This window comes from Triturus cristatus, chromosome 6 (genome assembly GCF_964204655.1).
Source record: "Triturus cristatus chromosome 6, aTriCri1.1, whole genome shotgun sequence".
Classification (NCBI taxonomy): domain Eukaryota; kingdom Metazoa; phylum Chordata; class Amphibia; order Caudata; family Salamandridae; genus Triturus; species Triturus cristatus.
Genome location: NC_140589.1, coordinates 395,412,594 through 395,423,924, shown reverse-complemented (window position 1 = coordinate 395,423,924; position 11,331 = coordinate 395,412,594). Strand labels below are relative to the sequence as shown.

Below are 11,331 nucleotides of genomic sequence, written 5' to 3'. Positions count from 1 at the left end.
ATACACAGAATGATATACATAATCTGACATGTAACATGTCAGATTATGTCAGATTACTCAGCTCAAGTATTTTGATCAGTAGTGGGCCTTTACGGCACATCAGGTAATACGATATCCTTATTGTGGGCCTTCTTCTCTTTTACATCAGGTACCAGGCTTGTGTATCTTCAAACCCCATTTAATACAGTTCTGGGGTCAGCTTGTGAATAGAGGCTTACGTTTGGCCCATTACAGGTATATATTAGCTTATGGCACATAACTAGGCCATATTTCTTGTCATCTTTTGTTTTTCATTATTTTTTGTTTTCAACTTTCATGTTTATTTTTGTTTCAGCTCTTTTTTAGATCAGATTCCAGTTCATATTGGAGATTGTTCGCTTATCTAGAACCATGGTTATCTAGTGTTCCTTTTGCTTAAATTACTATTCAGGTACATTTATTATATTCTACTTCTATTTATCTTATTGTCAACTCAGTGATTTATTATCACTTTATTTTAGTGCCTTATTTATTTTCTTATGCACTTGGGTGAGGTCTATTCTTTACTTTTTCTTGAAAAATTCTTGACAATCACTTATTCTATAATTGTGTTTCTTTCACTTATCAAATCTTGTTGGAATGTTAGTTAGGAATCTTTAACTTTTTGCATCATGCTAAACATGTACTTGTGTGCTATAAGCTCATTTGTTGAGCTTTTTATTAGTGATTAACTCTAGATAATTATTTATCTGTTTGTAAATAAATTGATTTGTTTTTGTTTAGTTAAATCATCATGAACGGACACCTGATGAAGGCTTAGCCGAATTGCGTTGTGTGTAGAAAATCATCGTCATTAGGGTTCTGTCTTGTTCTATGTACATATATACTTTTGGTCATGTTACATGTCAGATTATGTATATCATTCTGTGTATTATTTAAATAATATAGTTATTTTAGAAATTATCATTGTCCATGTATCAAATAAGAGTTACTAGGAATATTTATTGATTCATAATAACTACTACAAACAAAAAAAATTATTTAAAAAAATATATTTTGTCTATAAAAATTGTTAGCTTCTTTTTCACCTATATATATATTTTCATTTATACACCACTGGGATATTATCTAGAGCTAATATATAATTTTCTGCACACTCCGTTTTATTATCCTTGCCCTCCTTTTTACCCTTATTGGCTGAGAGGGTTTGCCACCAGCCACTCACTAAGGCGCCAACGCGTACCCCGGTCCAGGAGCACACAGCAGAGGCGGCGTGGACCGACCCGGCGGTCAGGTAAGTTTTCAAGTTTTTGTTTGTTTGTTTGTTTCTTTTTAAACCCCCCGCGCAATCCCCCATGACCCCCTCCCCCCACGTGCCCCCTTCCCCCACGCAACATGGCTATTGAACTCAAAGTAGACACACACACACATATACACACCACAGACACACATTCATATACACTCGCTGCACGTTGCTTCTCGGGGGCTGGGGGCTGTTGACAAAGTGTATCCCCTCTCAAATCATGAAAAATAACCTTAGCAACATTTGAAAGCATGGGTCTACGTTGTTCAGTCAGCATTGCATTCAGTATTTGGAGTCGTGGATAAACTTTAATTGTGATAATGCTATGCAATTATTGGGTTGCCTCGTGCAGTTTTACCACACAGTAGGCTTAACAAACTGTGTTTATTTTTACGTTATTGTGTTTATAAACTTTAACCTTTCATTATTTTTAAGCAGTAGTCCTTATCTTTACGGTTTTTGATTTGCATGCGTGGCATTTGAGGCCATTCCTCTTTTGGACCTGAAAGGCCCTTATTGAGCAAAAGAGATTCAAATGTTGTCTTTTCCAGGCAAATCACTTCAAGTCTACGTGCATTAAAAAGGTGAATAAATGTACTTGTGTAATAAAACTTGTGCTCATGTGAAGCGCTTTGATACTTTTCCGTCCAGTTCGTGTTATGTTAAACTGCAAAAAAAAAAATATTACATTCTTCTTCATGTGCTAGACTTAGCATATTCAGTCAGTGTGACCTTTTCCGTTTGTGGAAAGGAGGTTGCAATAATTGTCAACACTGGGAACAAGATAGGTTTCTGGGACAAAAAACAGCACTACGTCAGGGAAAGTATTGAAATTTAGGGTATTTTTATTTAAATATTAGAAGGTGGAGGTACACGAGTGTCAACGCTCCTAATGTATTAAAGAATAACCATGGGCAGGAAAGGGAGATTCGTGAATGTTAACGCGCAGTCAAAACAATGAGCACTCAGGCACCATCGTAAATGGGCCAAAATGTATTTTATGGGGATTGGCTGAGGGCTGCATAGATGTTGACAAAAAAGTAAATAACCAGTGAAGCAAAATAGGACTGAAAACGTACTCATGTAATGTATAAGCAACATGTGGCTGCGAGGTGGGTTTCAAATGTATTTTGTAGTCCAAGGACCTCTTTAATTTGGTAGGAGGTTTCATAATCTACTGCTGAATTAGAAGACGAGCCCTTATCTAGTTTTCTACAAATTGTGTGATCCTGGACAAACCACTTAACCTTCGAGCGCCTCAGTCTCCTTTCTGCCCCAAACTGTGGTTGCCTAGAGCTGTCCAGCTGAAGTGTGCACTGCTGCATTATAGTGGCTAGAAGCTTCCAACCTGTGGCTCTCACTGTGTGTTTTTTTGGAATTTGTGTTGCGAACCATTGTATCCTAATCTCTGTTATGACCTAGAGAAAGTTTACTGTTTTTTTCATGGCGAAGAGTGGAAAGTTTAGAGGTGAACATTGTGGAAGGTCCTTGGTAGAGTCTGGTGACGCAACCGTACATTAACCAACAGGGATATTGTTAAGCTGCAGGCGGTTTGGATTTTTTTGCACACCATACCTGTGTTAAGCAAGTAGCTCGAGTAACAAACACGAATGAGAAGGGCGTTGTGTGCCTTTGTTCATGCCTCCACGTGTATGGCATGCGGTGACACTTGTCTTCACACACACACATAATATGTGGGGTTAGCCCACAGCAGTATTCCACCCTTGTTTTACTTTGTTAATATGAGACAGTGTGCGTTTTATTGTGCATTCTCAGGTCACACTGGCGAAGCCTGCCACCAAATCTCCCCTTCAGCTACTACTAGGTGTGTTGATACCAAAACCAATATTGTTGTGTTAACAGCAGGTGGACAGTACACCTATCAGCATACAGGCCGCGTATTTACATACTTATTTTGAGCACAGAAAGCTATAGCCATGATTTAGTCCACTTTCTTTATTATGCTAAGCGATCTTTGTAAACTCTCACATGAAGATTCTAATTGTGTTTTCATATTAGAATCCGCATAATTCCTTTACCAAATGTACATTACATTTGTATTACTCTTTGAATATTCTACGTTGAAACTGTCTCAGTTTACATGCTGTTATCCAACTCTGCCTTTCATACTTTTGATAAAATAAATACCAACAATTCAAAAGCATGTGTTGATGTGTTGTTTAAGGCACTGAGAGAGTGCTGGGTCTTCAGTTTATGGAGTAAGAGTGCTGTGTATTGTGTCCAAGAAGATAAGGTGCTGACTGAGTACTGATTAAGGGGTGGGAGGAGTATGCAGAAGGGGTGAGAGAGCGACAAGAGAAACATAAGGGAGAGAATAGAACGTGCGGAGGGAGAGAGAGAAAAGTAGTGGAAGAGGGGAGGAGAAAAAGTGTGAACACTTGGAGGAGAGAGAAATATATGGAAAGAGTGATGGGGAGATACAGAGGGAAAAGAAAAGACAAACCACAAAGAAAGGAGAAAGGGGCCAACTAGACTGACGAAGCAGAGAGAGTAAGCAAGAGCAAGACAGGTAAAGAATGGGAGGTGGAGAAAGAGAGAGAAAGAACGAAAGAGGAAGGAGGAAGAGAGGGGAGAGACAGAAGTGAAAAAGAGAAAGAATAGAAGATGAAGATAGAGCAGGAGAGGAGCATAAAGAAAGAAAGAGAAGAGTTAGAAGGATAGGGGAAGAGAGAAGATGAGTCAGGGAAGATGAGAGAAAGAGACCAAGTGCTGCGATTTCTGTAATAAACACAAGATGATGGACAGAATGCTGAAACTTTTCAACTTCTCGCCCCCGGTCAAGACAGCTGGGTTTAAGCCCTTGTTCTTTTGCTCACCATGCCACCCTAGTTTGGACCCACTCATATTCATATCAGTCTTGAACCTGCTCCTCATGGGAACAGTTCAGCACAAACTGCCAGTTTGCTATGTTTGCCCTAAGTGGGACGGGTATGCCCAGACCTGGGTCCCATGTTCACTACCCCCACCAGATACAAGCTATCCTGGCTGATGAGGGATGATACCCCAAAACTAGTTCTAGGGTGCTTGTTTCAGGTCCAGGGAAGACCGGGACTGGCAGTTCGGGCTGGACTGTTCCCATGGGGAGCAGCGTCAAGACTAATTTGCATATGGCTGGGTCTAAGCTGGAATGGCGTGGCATGCAAAAAAAATTGATTTAACTGAGATCTGTGACTGCGGGTGAATGTTTGATTTGTTTAGCATGAAGACTGAAGGTGGGGAGATGTTTCTGGCGTGTTAAACATGTAATACTCCCCTGTGTTTGGTTTCTAGTTCCCTGGGCGAGGCAGGTATGCCCGTTAAACATGGGGGTGCTGCTGAGCTCATGTCCTGGTCTGGGAAGCTTATGTTCAAGGCTATTTTTCAGCACCTTGATCCTTTTTCATGTTCTTCATGTTTCCATATTGCCTCTAGGAGTCTTGGTACAGCATTGTGGTTAATAAAAAAATGCTTCCTTTGATATTACTCAGCAATGCATTGTATCTCGAAGTCTTATGAAGCTCTGTGGTTATACTGAATATGCAGCTACCTATGTTATATGACATCTCTTTATTAATGTAATAACTGCACTTTAACAATTTCTTTCTTAACCTTGCTCTCTCAAATTTGCTTGAAAACGCACCCTTTGTCCACTCTTTTTTCAAAATTTTCTCGGGGAAAAACCCCCCTGAACCCTCCTTAGGTTGTTCGGGCTCGCTCGCTACGCTCGGTCGCAGCGGTGCAGTATGACAATAATTTTACTCCGATACCACTTTCAAATGTCACCAGCCACCACTGACCGTGACCAACCTGCTTGTCTATTCATCCAAGGTGCATCTCCAGTCGGCCGGACTTTGCTGCTGCTCCTGCAATAGTTGTTTCCATAGCAGCATATCCTCTTCAGCAGTCCTTTGCAAAGTGGTATCTGGCTTCCTGGAACTCTCATCGACTGCAGCCTCCTGCCTTGTCTTGCTGGAGATTTTTAACTTCCAAAAAAGGGACTAAGTCTGAATGTAGAAATCTTCACCATGACTTCGTCCATCATCTCCCTGATGCCAATGCTGCTACCTTGGGCATCGCCTGCAGCCTTGCCCCGCTGAACGTTACCTTCCCAGAACATTTCCTTAAAAATCTTAAAAGTCCGAAGGTAAGCGTCAAGTGAGCCAATCCACTTCTTCTATGCGATCCGCTTTTCATCACGGTTGGCCATATTTTTTTACTTTGACCTGATCTCCCATGACTATATGCCCGCAGTTGGCATCTTGATCTTTTAGGCACTAGTTTTTTATTAAAAACTCTTAAAATTCAGAACTCCAGGTCTACTGATTGGCCACCGGTTTCAAGCTAGCCTGGATAATGAGGGGTGATGCTCTGAAACCGGTCCCAGGATGCATGTTTTCTGGTCCAGGGAGGACCTGGCCTGGCAGTTCGGGTTGGACTGTTCCCATGGGGCACAGGGTCAAGGCTGATTTGTATACGGCTGGGTCCAAACTGTAATGGCGTGGCGAGCAAAATAACGATGGATTAAACCCAGATCTGTGACTGGGGGTGAATGTTTGACAATGTTCAACATTCCGTCCATCATCTTTCCAAGGCAGTGAAAGAAGGTGGGTCAGGGAAGTAAGGAATAAATGAAGAAGTATTAAGAACCTCCATTTTGATTGTGGTACAATCCCATCCTGGTCCCCTTTTCCAGATAAACAAGTATTGAAAGAGTCTGCAGCAAAGGTGGCCAGGACTCTTCACCAGGCCTACATGAGTCAGAAAACTTCGATCAGTTTTTCAATACCCTCTCTAGGTCTGGATAGAGTTTTCCCCTACCTGATGCAGGTATCTGATCCCGACCTCTGAAATGAAATGTTTAAGGGTAAGAGTGGAATGCAATCCAATCTACTCATCCTACTCCTGTTGGGCTAGTGTCCAGGAAAATAATGGTCTTTTTTCCCTGCAACCCTGAATGTAAAATACTCTTTGTTGCATATATTTATGGACTGTGTTTTTTATCTTTTAAATAGGATTACGTTCCGAAGGCCCTTGTTTATTAAATACAGAAAAGTACAAAGGATGGAGGCTGTAGAGTTCCTGTGAGAAATGCATCATTTATATGTGGCAGTGGGAATTGCTTGTTTTTTAAGTTCTGTTAACTAGAGTTTAAATGATGGATTACAGTAGGGAGTGAGGTGATGGGTGGGCCTCATAGGTTTGAAGTTAATTTTATACTGCAGCTATTTAGAATGTTTCATGAACAATTGTCCAAATAAACTTGTTTTCTACCTTAAACAGATCAACCAGATCAAACAGATCAATTTGAGGAAGACAATGATGACAGAAATGTGGAGGGACAGGAAGACTCACACATGGTGATGGAAGATCCCATTGAAAGACAGTCAGCCATTCTCACCTAATGGCCAGTGTAGCAGTGCATTTTTCTCCCCACAGCCACCATCATTGGATGAGGGTGATGTCCAACAGCCTCATAGTCCAATCCTGCAGCCAGTTTTGAGGCCATGACCCGACTGTGTTACACTGCATGCTAACACTCGGCATCTCATGCAAAATAAGCATCATTGGCAGGAAATATAGATGCAAATAACCAGTTGTGGGTTTGAGGGTTCCATGCTGCAAGTTCAGCGTCTGCAATATAAGCAGATAAAAATAGTTAGCAAAAAACTGCAACACATACAGCAATGCATTTCATTTGGCCTCAATAATTTGGCCAATCAATTGGTGGAAAACCCAAGAAAAGATGGACACATTGGGCCCGATTCACAGAACTAACTTAAGACAAAATCCTAAACTTACTACCATTTTGGTATTCACAGAAGACACTTACTCATTTTGGTATTCACAGAAGGCACTTACTCATTTCGGTATTCACAGAAGTTAGGAGTCCTAACTTTAGGACTCCTAAATGCCTTCTGTAAAAACCGAAAGTCTTAAAGTTAGGATTTTTCTCAGTTTAGGAGTAGTAGAGTTAGGACTCCTAACTTTACTACTCCTAAACTGAGAAAAATCCTAACTTTAAGACTTTCAGTATTCACAGAAGGCATTTAAGGGTCCTAAAGTTAGGAGTCTTAACTTTACTACTCCTAAACTGAGAAAAATCCTAACTTTAAGACTTTCGGTATTCACAGAAGGCATTTAGGAGTCCTAAAGTTAGGACTCCTAACTTCAGTGAATACCGAAATGAGTAAGTGCCTTCTGTGAATACCAAAATGAGTAAGTGTCTTCTGTGAATACCAAAATGGTAGTAAGTTTGGATTTTGTCTTAAGTTAGTTCTGTGAATCGGGCCATAAAATGGGCAGCCTTAGCATGCTCTTGAGAAATGATCTCTACATCTAGCTTAGAGAGAAAAGCATTGCAGCACAGATGGATATGTTAACCCATTTCATTGGGAGATTGACACGTGCCCTTTCAATCATATTGAGGTGGACAGTCAATCTCCAAGTGGAAATAGGCCAGTTTAGTGGGGAGGTCTCAAAGGACTTAGTGCAGATTACCACTGCAGTCCAGACAATACATACTGCCCAAATAGATAGTGGGGTAGCTGCTGAACCTCAAAATAGTGAAAAAACTTTAGCACCAGTAGCATGTCTGCTGCAGATGCACATTTTATGAGAGGCATCACCAGCCATACTTTTGCTGCACATCGTATGGGACGCATCTGCAAAAAGCAGTAAAGGTCACAGTACGGGAAGTGCCAATAATGCTTTCTTTTTTTTGTTTTCAGTTACTTAACTGCCATTTGATGTTGACATTACTTACCATTTAAATGTTAATTAAACAAATTGACAAAACAATTGAAAAAACTTGACAATGAAGGTTGCTATAATTTGAAGCAACAAACAAGCGGCGTAAATTTGATCCCATTTGTACTTCCTCATATGACTTACCTTGAAAAAAATTTGGTCCCGTCACTGTCTTCCCTCCACTGCTCTCCTCCCTCTGTTGGCCCCTGAGCAGGTGGCTCAAGATCTTCATCCTCGGAATCCAAGTGTGACACGATATTATGTAGGCCTCTCCTGGTGAATGGTACACATTGCCACTATTCAGCATGCAGTATGAGGAGCAGATATAAGGCACCAACACCTTTATAAAGACATCAGAACTGACTTTTCAGCAAGCCAGATGTTCTCCCAGTCACCCCTGGTGCGATGATGTGCTTTGTTTTATCACCTTTCACTTTGGGTAGTGGAGCATAGGTATGGTATAAAAATCCATGGATGTAGGGCATACACATTATCAACTAAAACAAGAAAATAACTTTGAGTTTTCTTTCATTTTGCATTTGATAAGCTCAAACTTATGTGGCGCTTTTTTTAGTATAATTACTTACAAAATAGCCTTCATCAAACTTCCCTCTTTTCAGGCATCAGTATATTTTACTGTGCATAAAAATAAATGAGCCAAGGGTGCTTACTAGGTATTCTGACACAATATCAGTTATATTGTTTGTGTCTCTAGATGAGTTGGAGGACAAATAGGAATATATACACCCCTTGACATGGGGAATTTTAGCAGCCCTGTAAATGTTTTATTTAGTGTGCTAAATTTCCTGTCCATTTTTGGTAAGTAAATGTGGTGGTTGATCTAGAGCAGCATGGCATCTAGAAATCTGTGAAAAAATTTAAAAGCGCGCTTTGGGAAACCCTAGCAAAAGCAATCACATCCTGGAGTTTCCATAACCATACAGAGGAATTAGGCCGAATGCCCAGTTCCTTTATAAGGTTAGGGAACTCTGACTTGCAATATCCTTATCATGTATGCCAGGAGGTACTGTAACCCATATAATACATGGTCACACCATCACCTTTCCCACAACCACTTAATGCCTTGGAGCGTAGTGCTTTCATATGAGCATGTTTGCAAACACGAGGAAGAAAAATAAAACCTATAGTGCAACATTAAATACATCAAAAACGTGTTAGACTTGAATCAGGTCCTAAATCTGTTTCTGTAGATCTTGTTGGATCCAACAGGACAGGCTTACAACATGCCTCGAATAAGCTTAGCTTATATTGTAAAGCAAAATGTCTGAAGACTACTATTGGGAAAGCAAAAGTAATTATCTCCAGAAAAGGCTTAATTAAAAAAAACTATAAATGGAAACTGCAAGGTAAGACATTTGTGCTAGTTTCAAGCCATAGCTACTTAGAGGTTCGCTTTTACTTGCAACATACCATTTGAATCGGCAATAAGCTGGTGAAAATGATATCTGAGGCTAACTGTTGAAGGTAGATACTGCTGCAGAACCAGTCGTGGAAGGCATGACTTGCGAGTAGGAGGAGGGGAGGGGGGGTCACGAGGGGGGTTAATTAAATAATAATAATGATGTTTAAACTTACCTTTGCCTCCGGTTCTGTGTCTCCTCTCTCTGCTCCTCACAGGAAGCAGGCAGCCTCCCTCTCCTCCCCAAAGCCAATCACAATGCTGCAATGGCAGCATTGTGATTGGCTGGGACTCCAATCACACAGGCGTCTATGGGGAGGCCGTTTGCAGCCTGCATGGAGAAAACAGGAGAGTGCCTATGACTGGTTTGGTCAGCCCTGGGACTGAATAAACAGTCAGCGCCCACAACAGTGGGCAAGCCACTCCTCCCCTGCCTGGAGCAGGACTGACCACCCACCCATCCGCCCGCCCCCAACCAAACCCTTCTGCTTTCTCGCAGTGCGAGAAGCAGAAACATAAAATGGTATTTATAATACCATTTTATGTTTCTGCTTCTCGCACTGCGAGAAAGCAGTGGAGCGACGCTGCTCCAGCCACGTGGAGGAGTCACCTCTGTGCTGAACATCTTCAATAGAAATGTTCTTGAAAGTATCTTATTTAAAAATGGAGCGGTTACTTTCGTATGACTGTGAAATAATGTAAATATTTCTTTAAATTACAACGGACCGAACTAAAAATGAGCCGAGATAGGTTGGAACAGGGTCTACCTAGTATAGAATAAAAATAATACACAAGATCAGTATCATATATGTACTGTATATGTATTGCAAAAGATGATACTGTAAGAAACATTATTAAGGACTATTTGGAAAGAAATAGACGTCTTGTGGCTGAGAACTTTAATTTCAGTGCGTAATAGTATCGGCATAAACACATGGAGATTAGATCATTAAACCCAAGGTATTTGGTTTAGAAAAAGAGAATAAAGGATTTCTCATGTCAAGTGAGCTATATGCTGAATCTGGAGTTCTGTGCAACAAAGAAAAAGTATGATGGGATAGTAAAACAAGCAACGTTGGGAAACCTACAGCAGTATTTAACATTTGTATAGTGAAAGTAATACGTCGGCTGCTGATTTTGAAACTAGGACAGCTACTGATCTTGGTGAAGAGAAATAAATGGAGAGGCATAAAGTGAACAAAACTAAAATGTCCTAAAAATCTCGGATCAAACTTTGTTGCATGTTTTACAGTTTTGTATACTTTTTAATATTTATGGAAGAAATAATACCACCAATTTTGAGAAAACTACAGATTTGGAGAGTACAGGTAATTTAATCTAATGGATAAATTGTAAAGATTTTCTCTTGTGTCTTAAAATGGCAAAATCTTAATTTTTTAATGATATTATGTAAGGAAAGTGGTTTATTACATTATGCGGTGGTATGCCCTGACCATGAAATAAAGTCACAATTTCGTATCGTCTCCAGTCATGTTTGTTTGTAAAACCTTAGCTCAGTACTGAGTAGCTGTGGCTCAGAGCGGTCAGGCTTTATCTAAGGAACAAGTGTAAATCATTAAGAAGTACCAAAACTGAAGAAAACACAACATCAATTTGAAAAAATAGGTTGTATTTTTATCTTTAAATAGACAGCTCTGTGGCGTAGCAAAGATCGCGGCAGCTCCACCGACCAAGGCTGATAGCAGCAGTTACAGCGGCCATCCCGGGCTGTGGTGAGCCAATGAGATGACGAACGCAGCGTGATTCGAGGGGAGCCCACGTTTTGCTGATCACCTGACTGAGGGGGGCGTTCCACTGTGGAGAGGAGCCTCTGATCAGCTACAGCCAGGCAGTGGAGGCAAAGTGATGAACGAGGAGACCC

At 40.7% G+C, this 11,331-nt stretch overlaps 1 long non-coding RNA gene across 1 annotated transcript; it reads right to left on the bottom strand.

The window, feature by feature from the left end:
• Positions 1 to 3,236: 3,236 nt before the first annotated feature.
• On the bottom strand, positions 3,237 to 9,704 carry LOC146817209 (uncharacterized). The gene is made up of 3 exons (XR_014962509.1): positions 9,626 to 9,704; positions 8,174 to 8,302; positions 3,237 to 6,913 (listed from the first exon to the last, which is right to left on the bottom strand). It is a non-coding gene; the product is annotated as an uncharacterized LOC146817209 (long non-coding RNA).
• Positions 9,705 to 11,331: the final 1,627 nt, after the last annotated feature.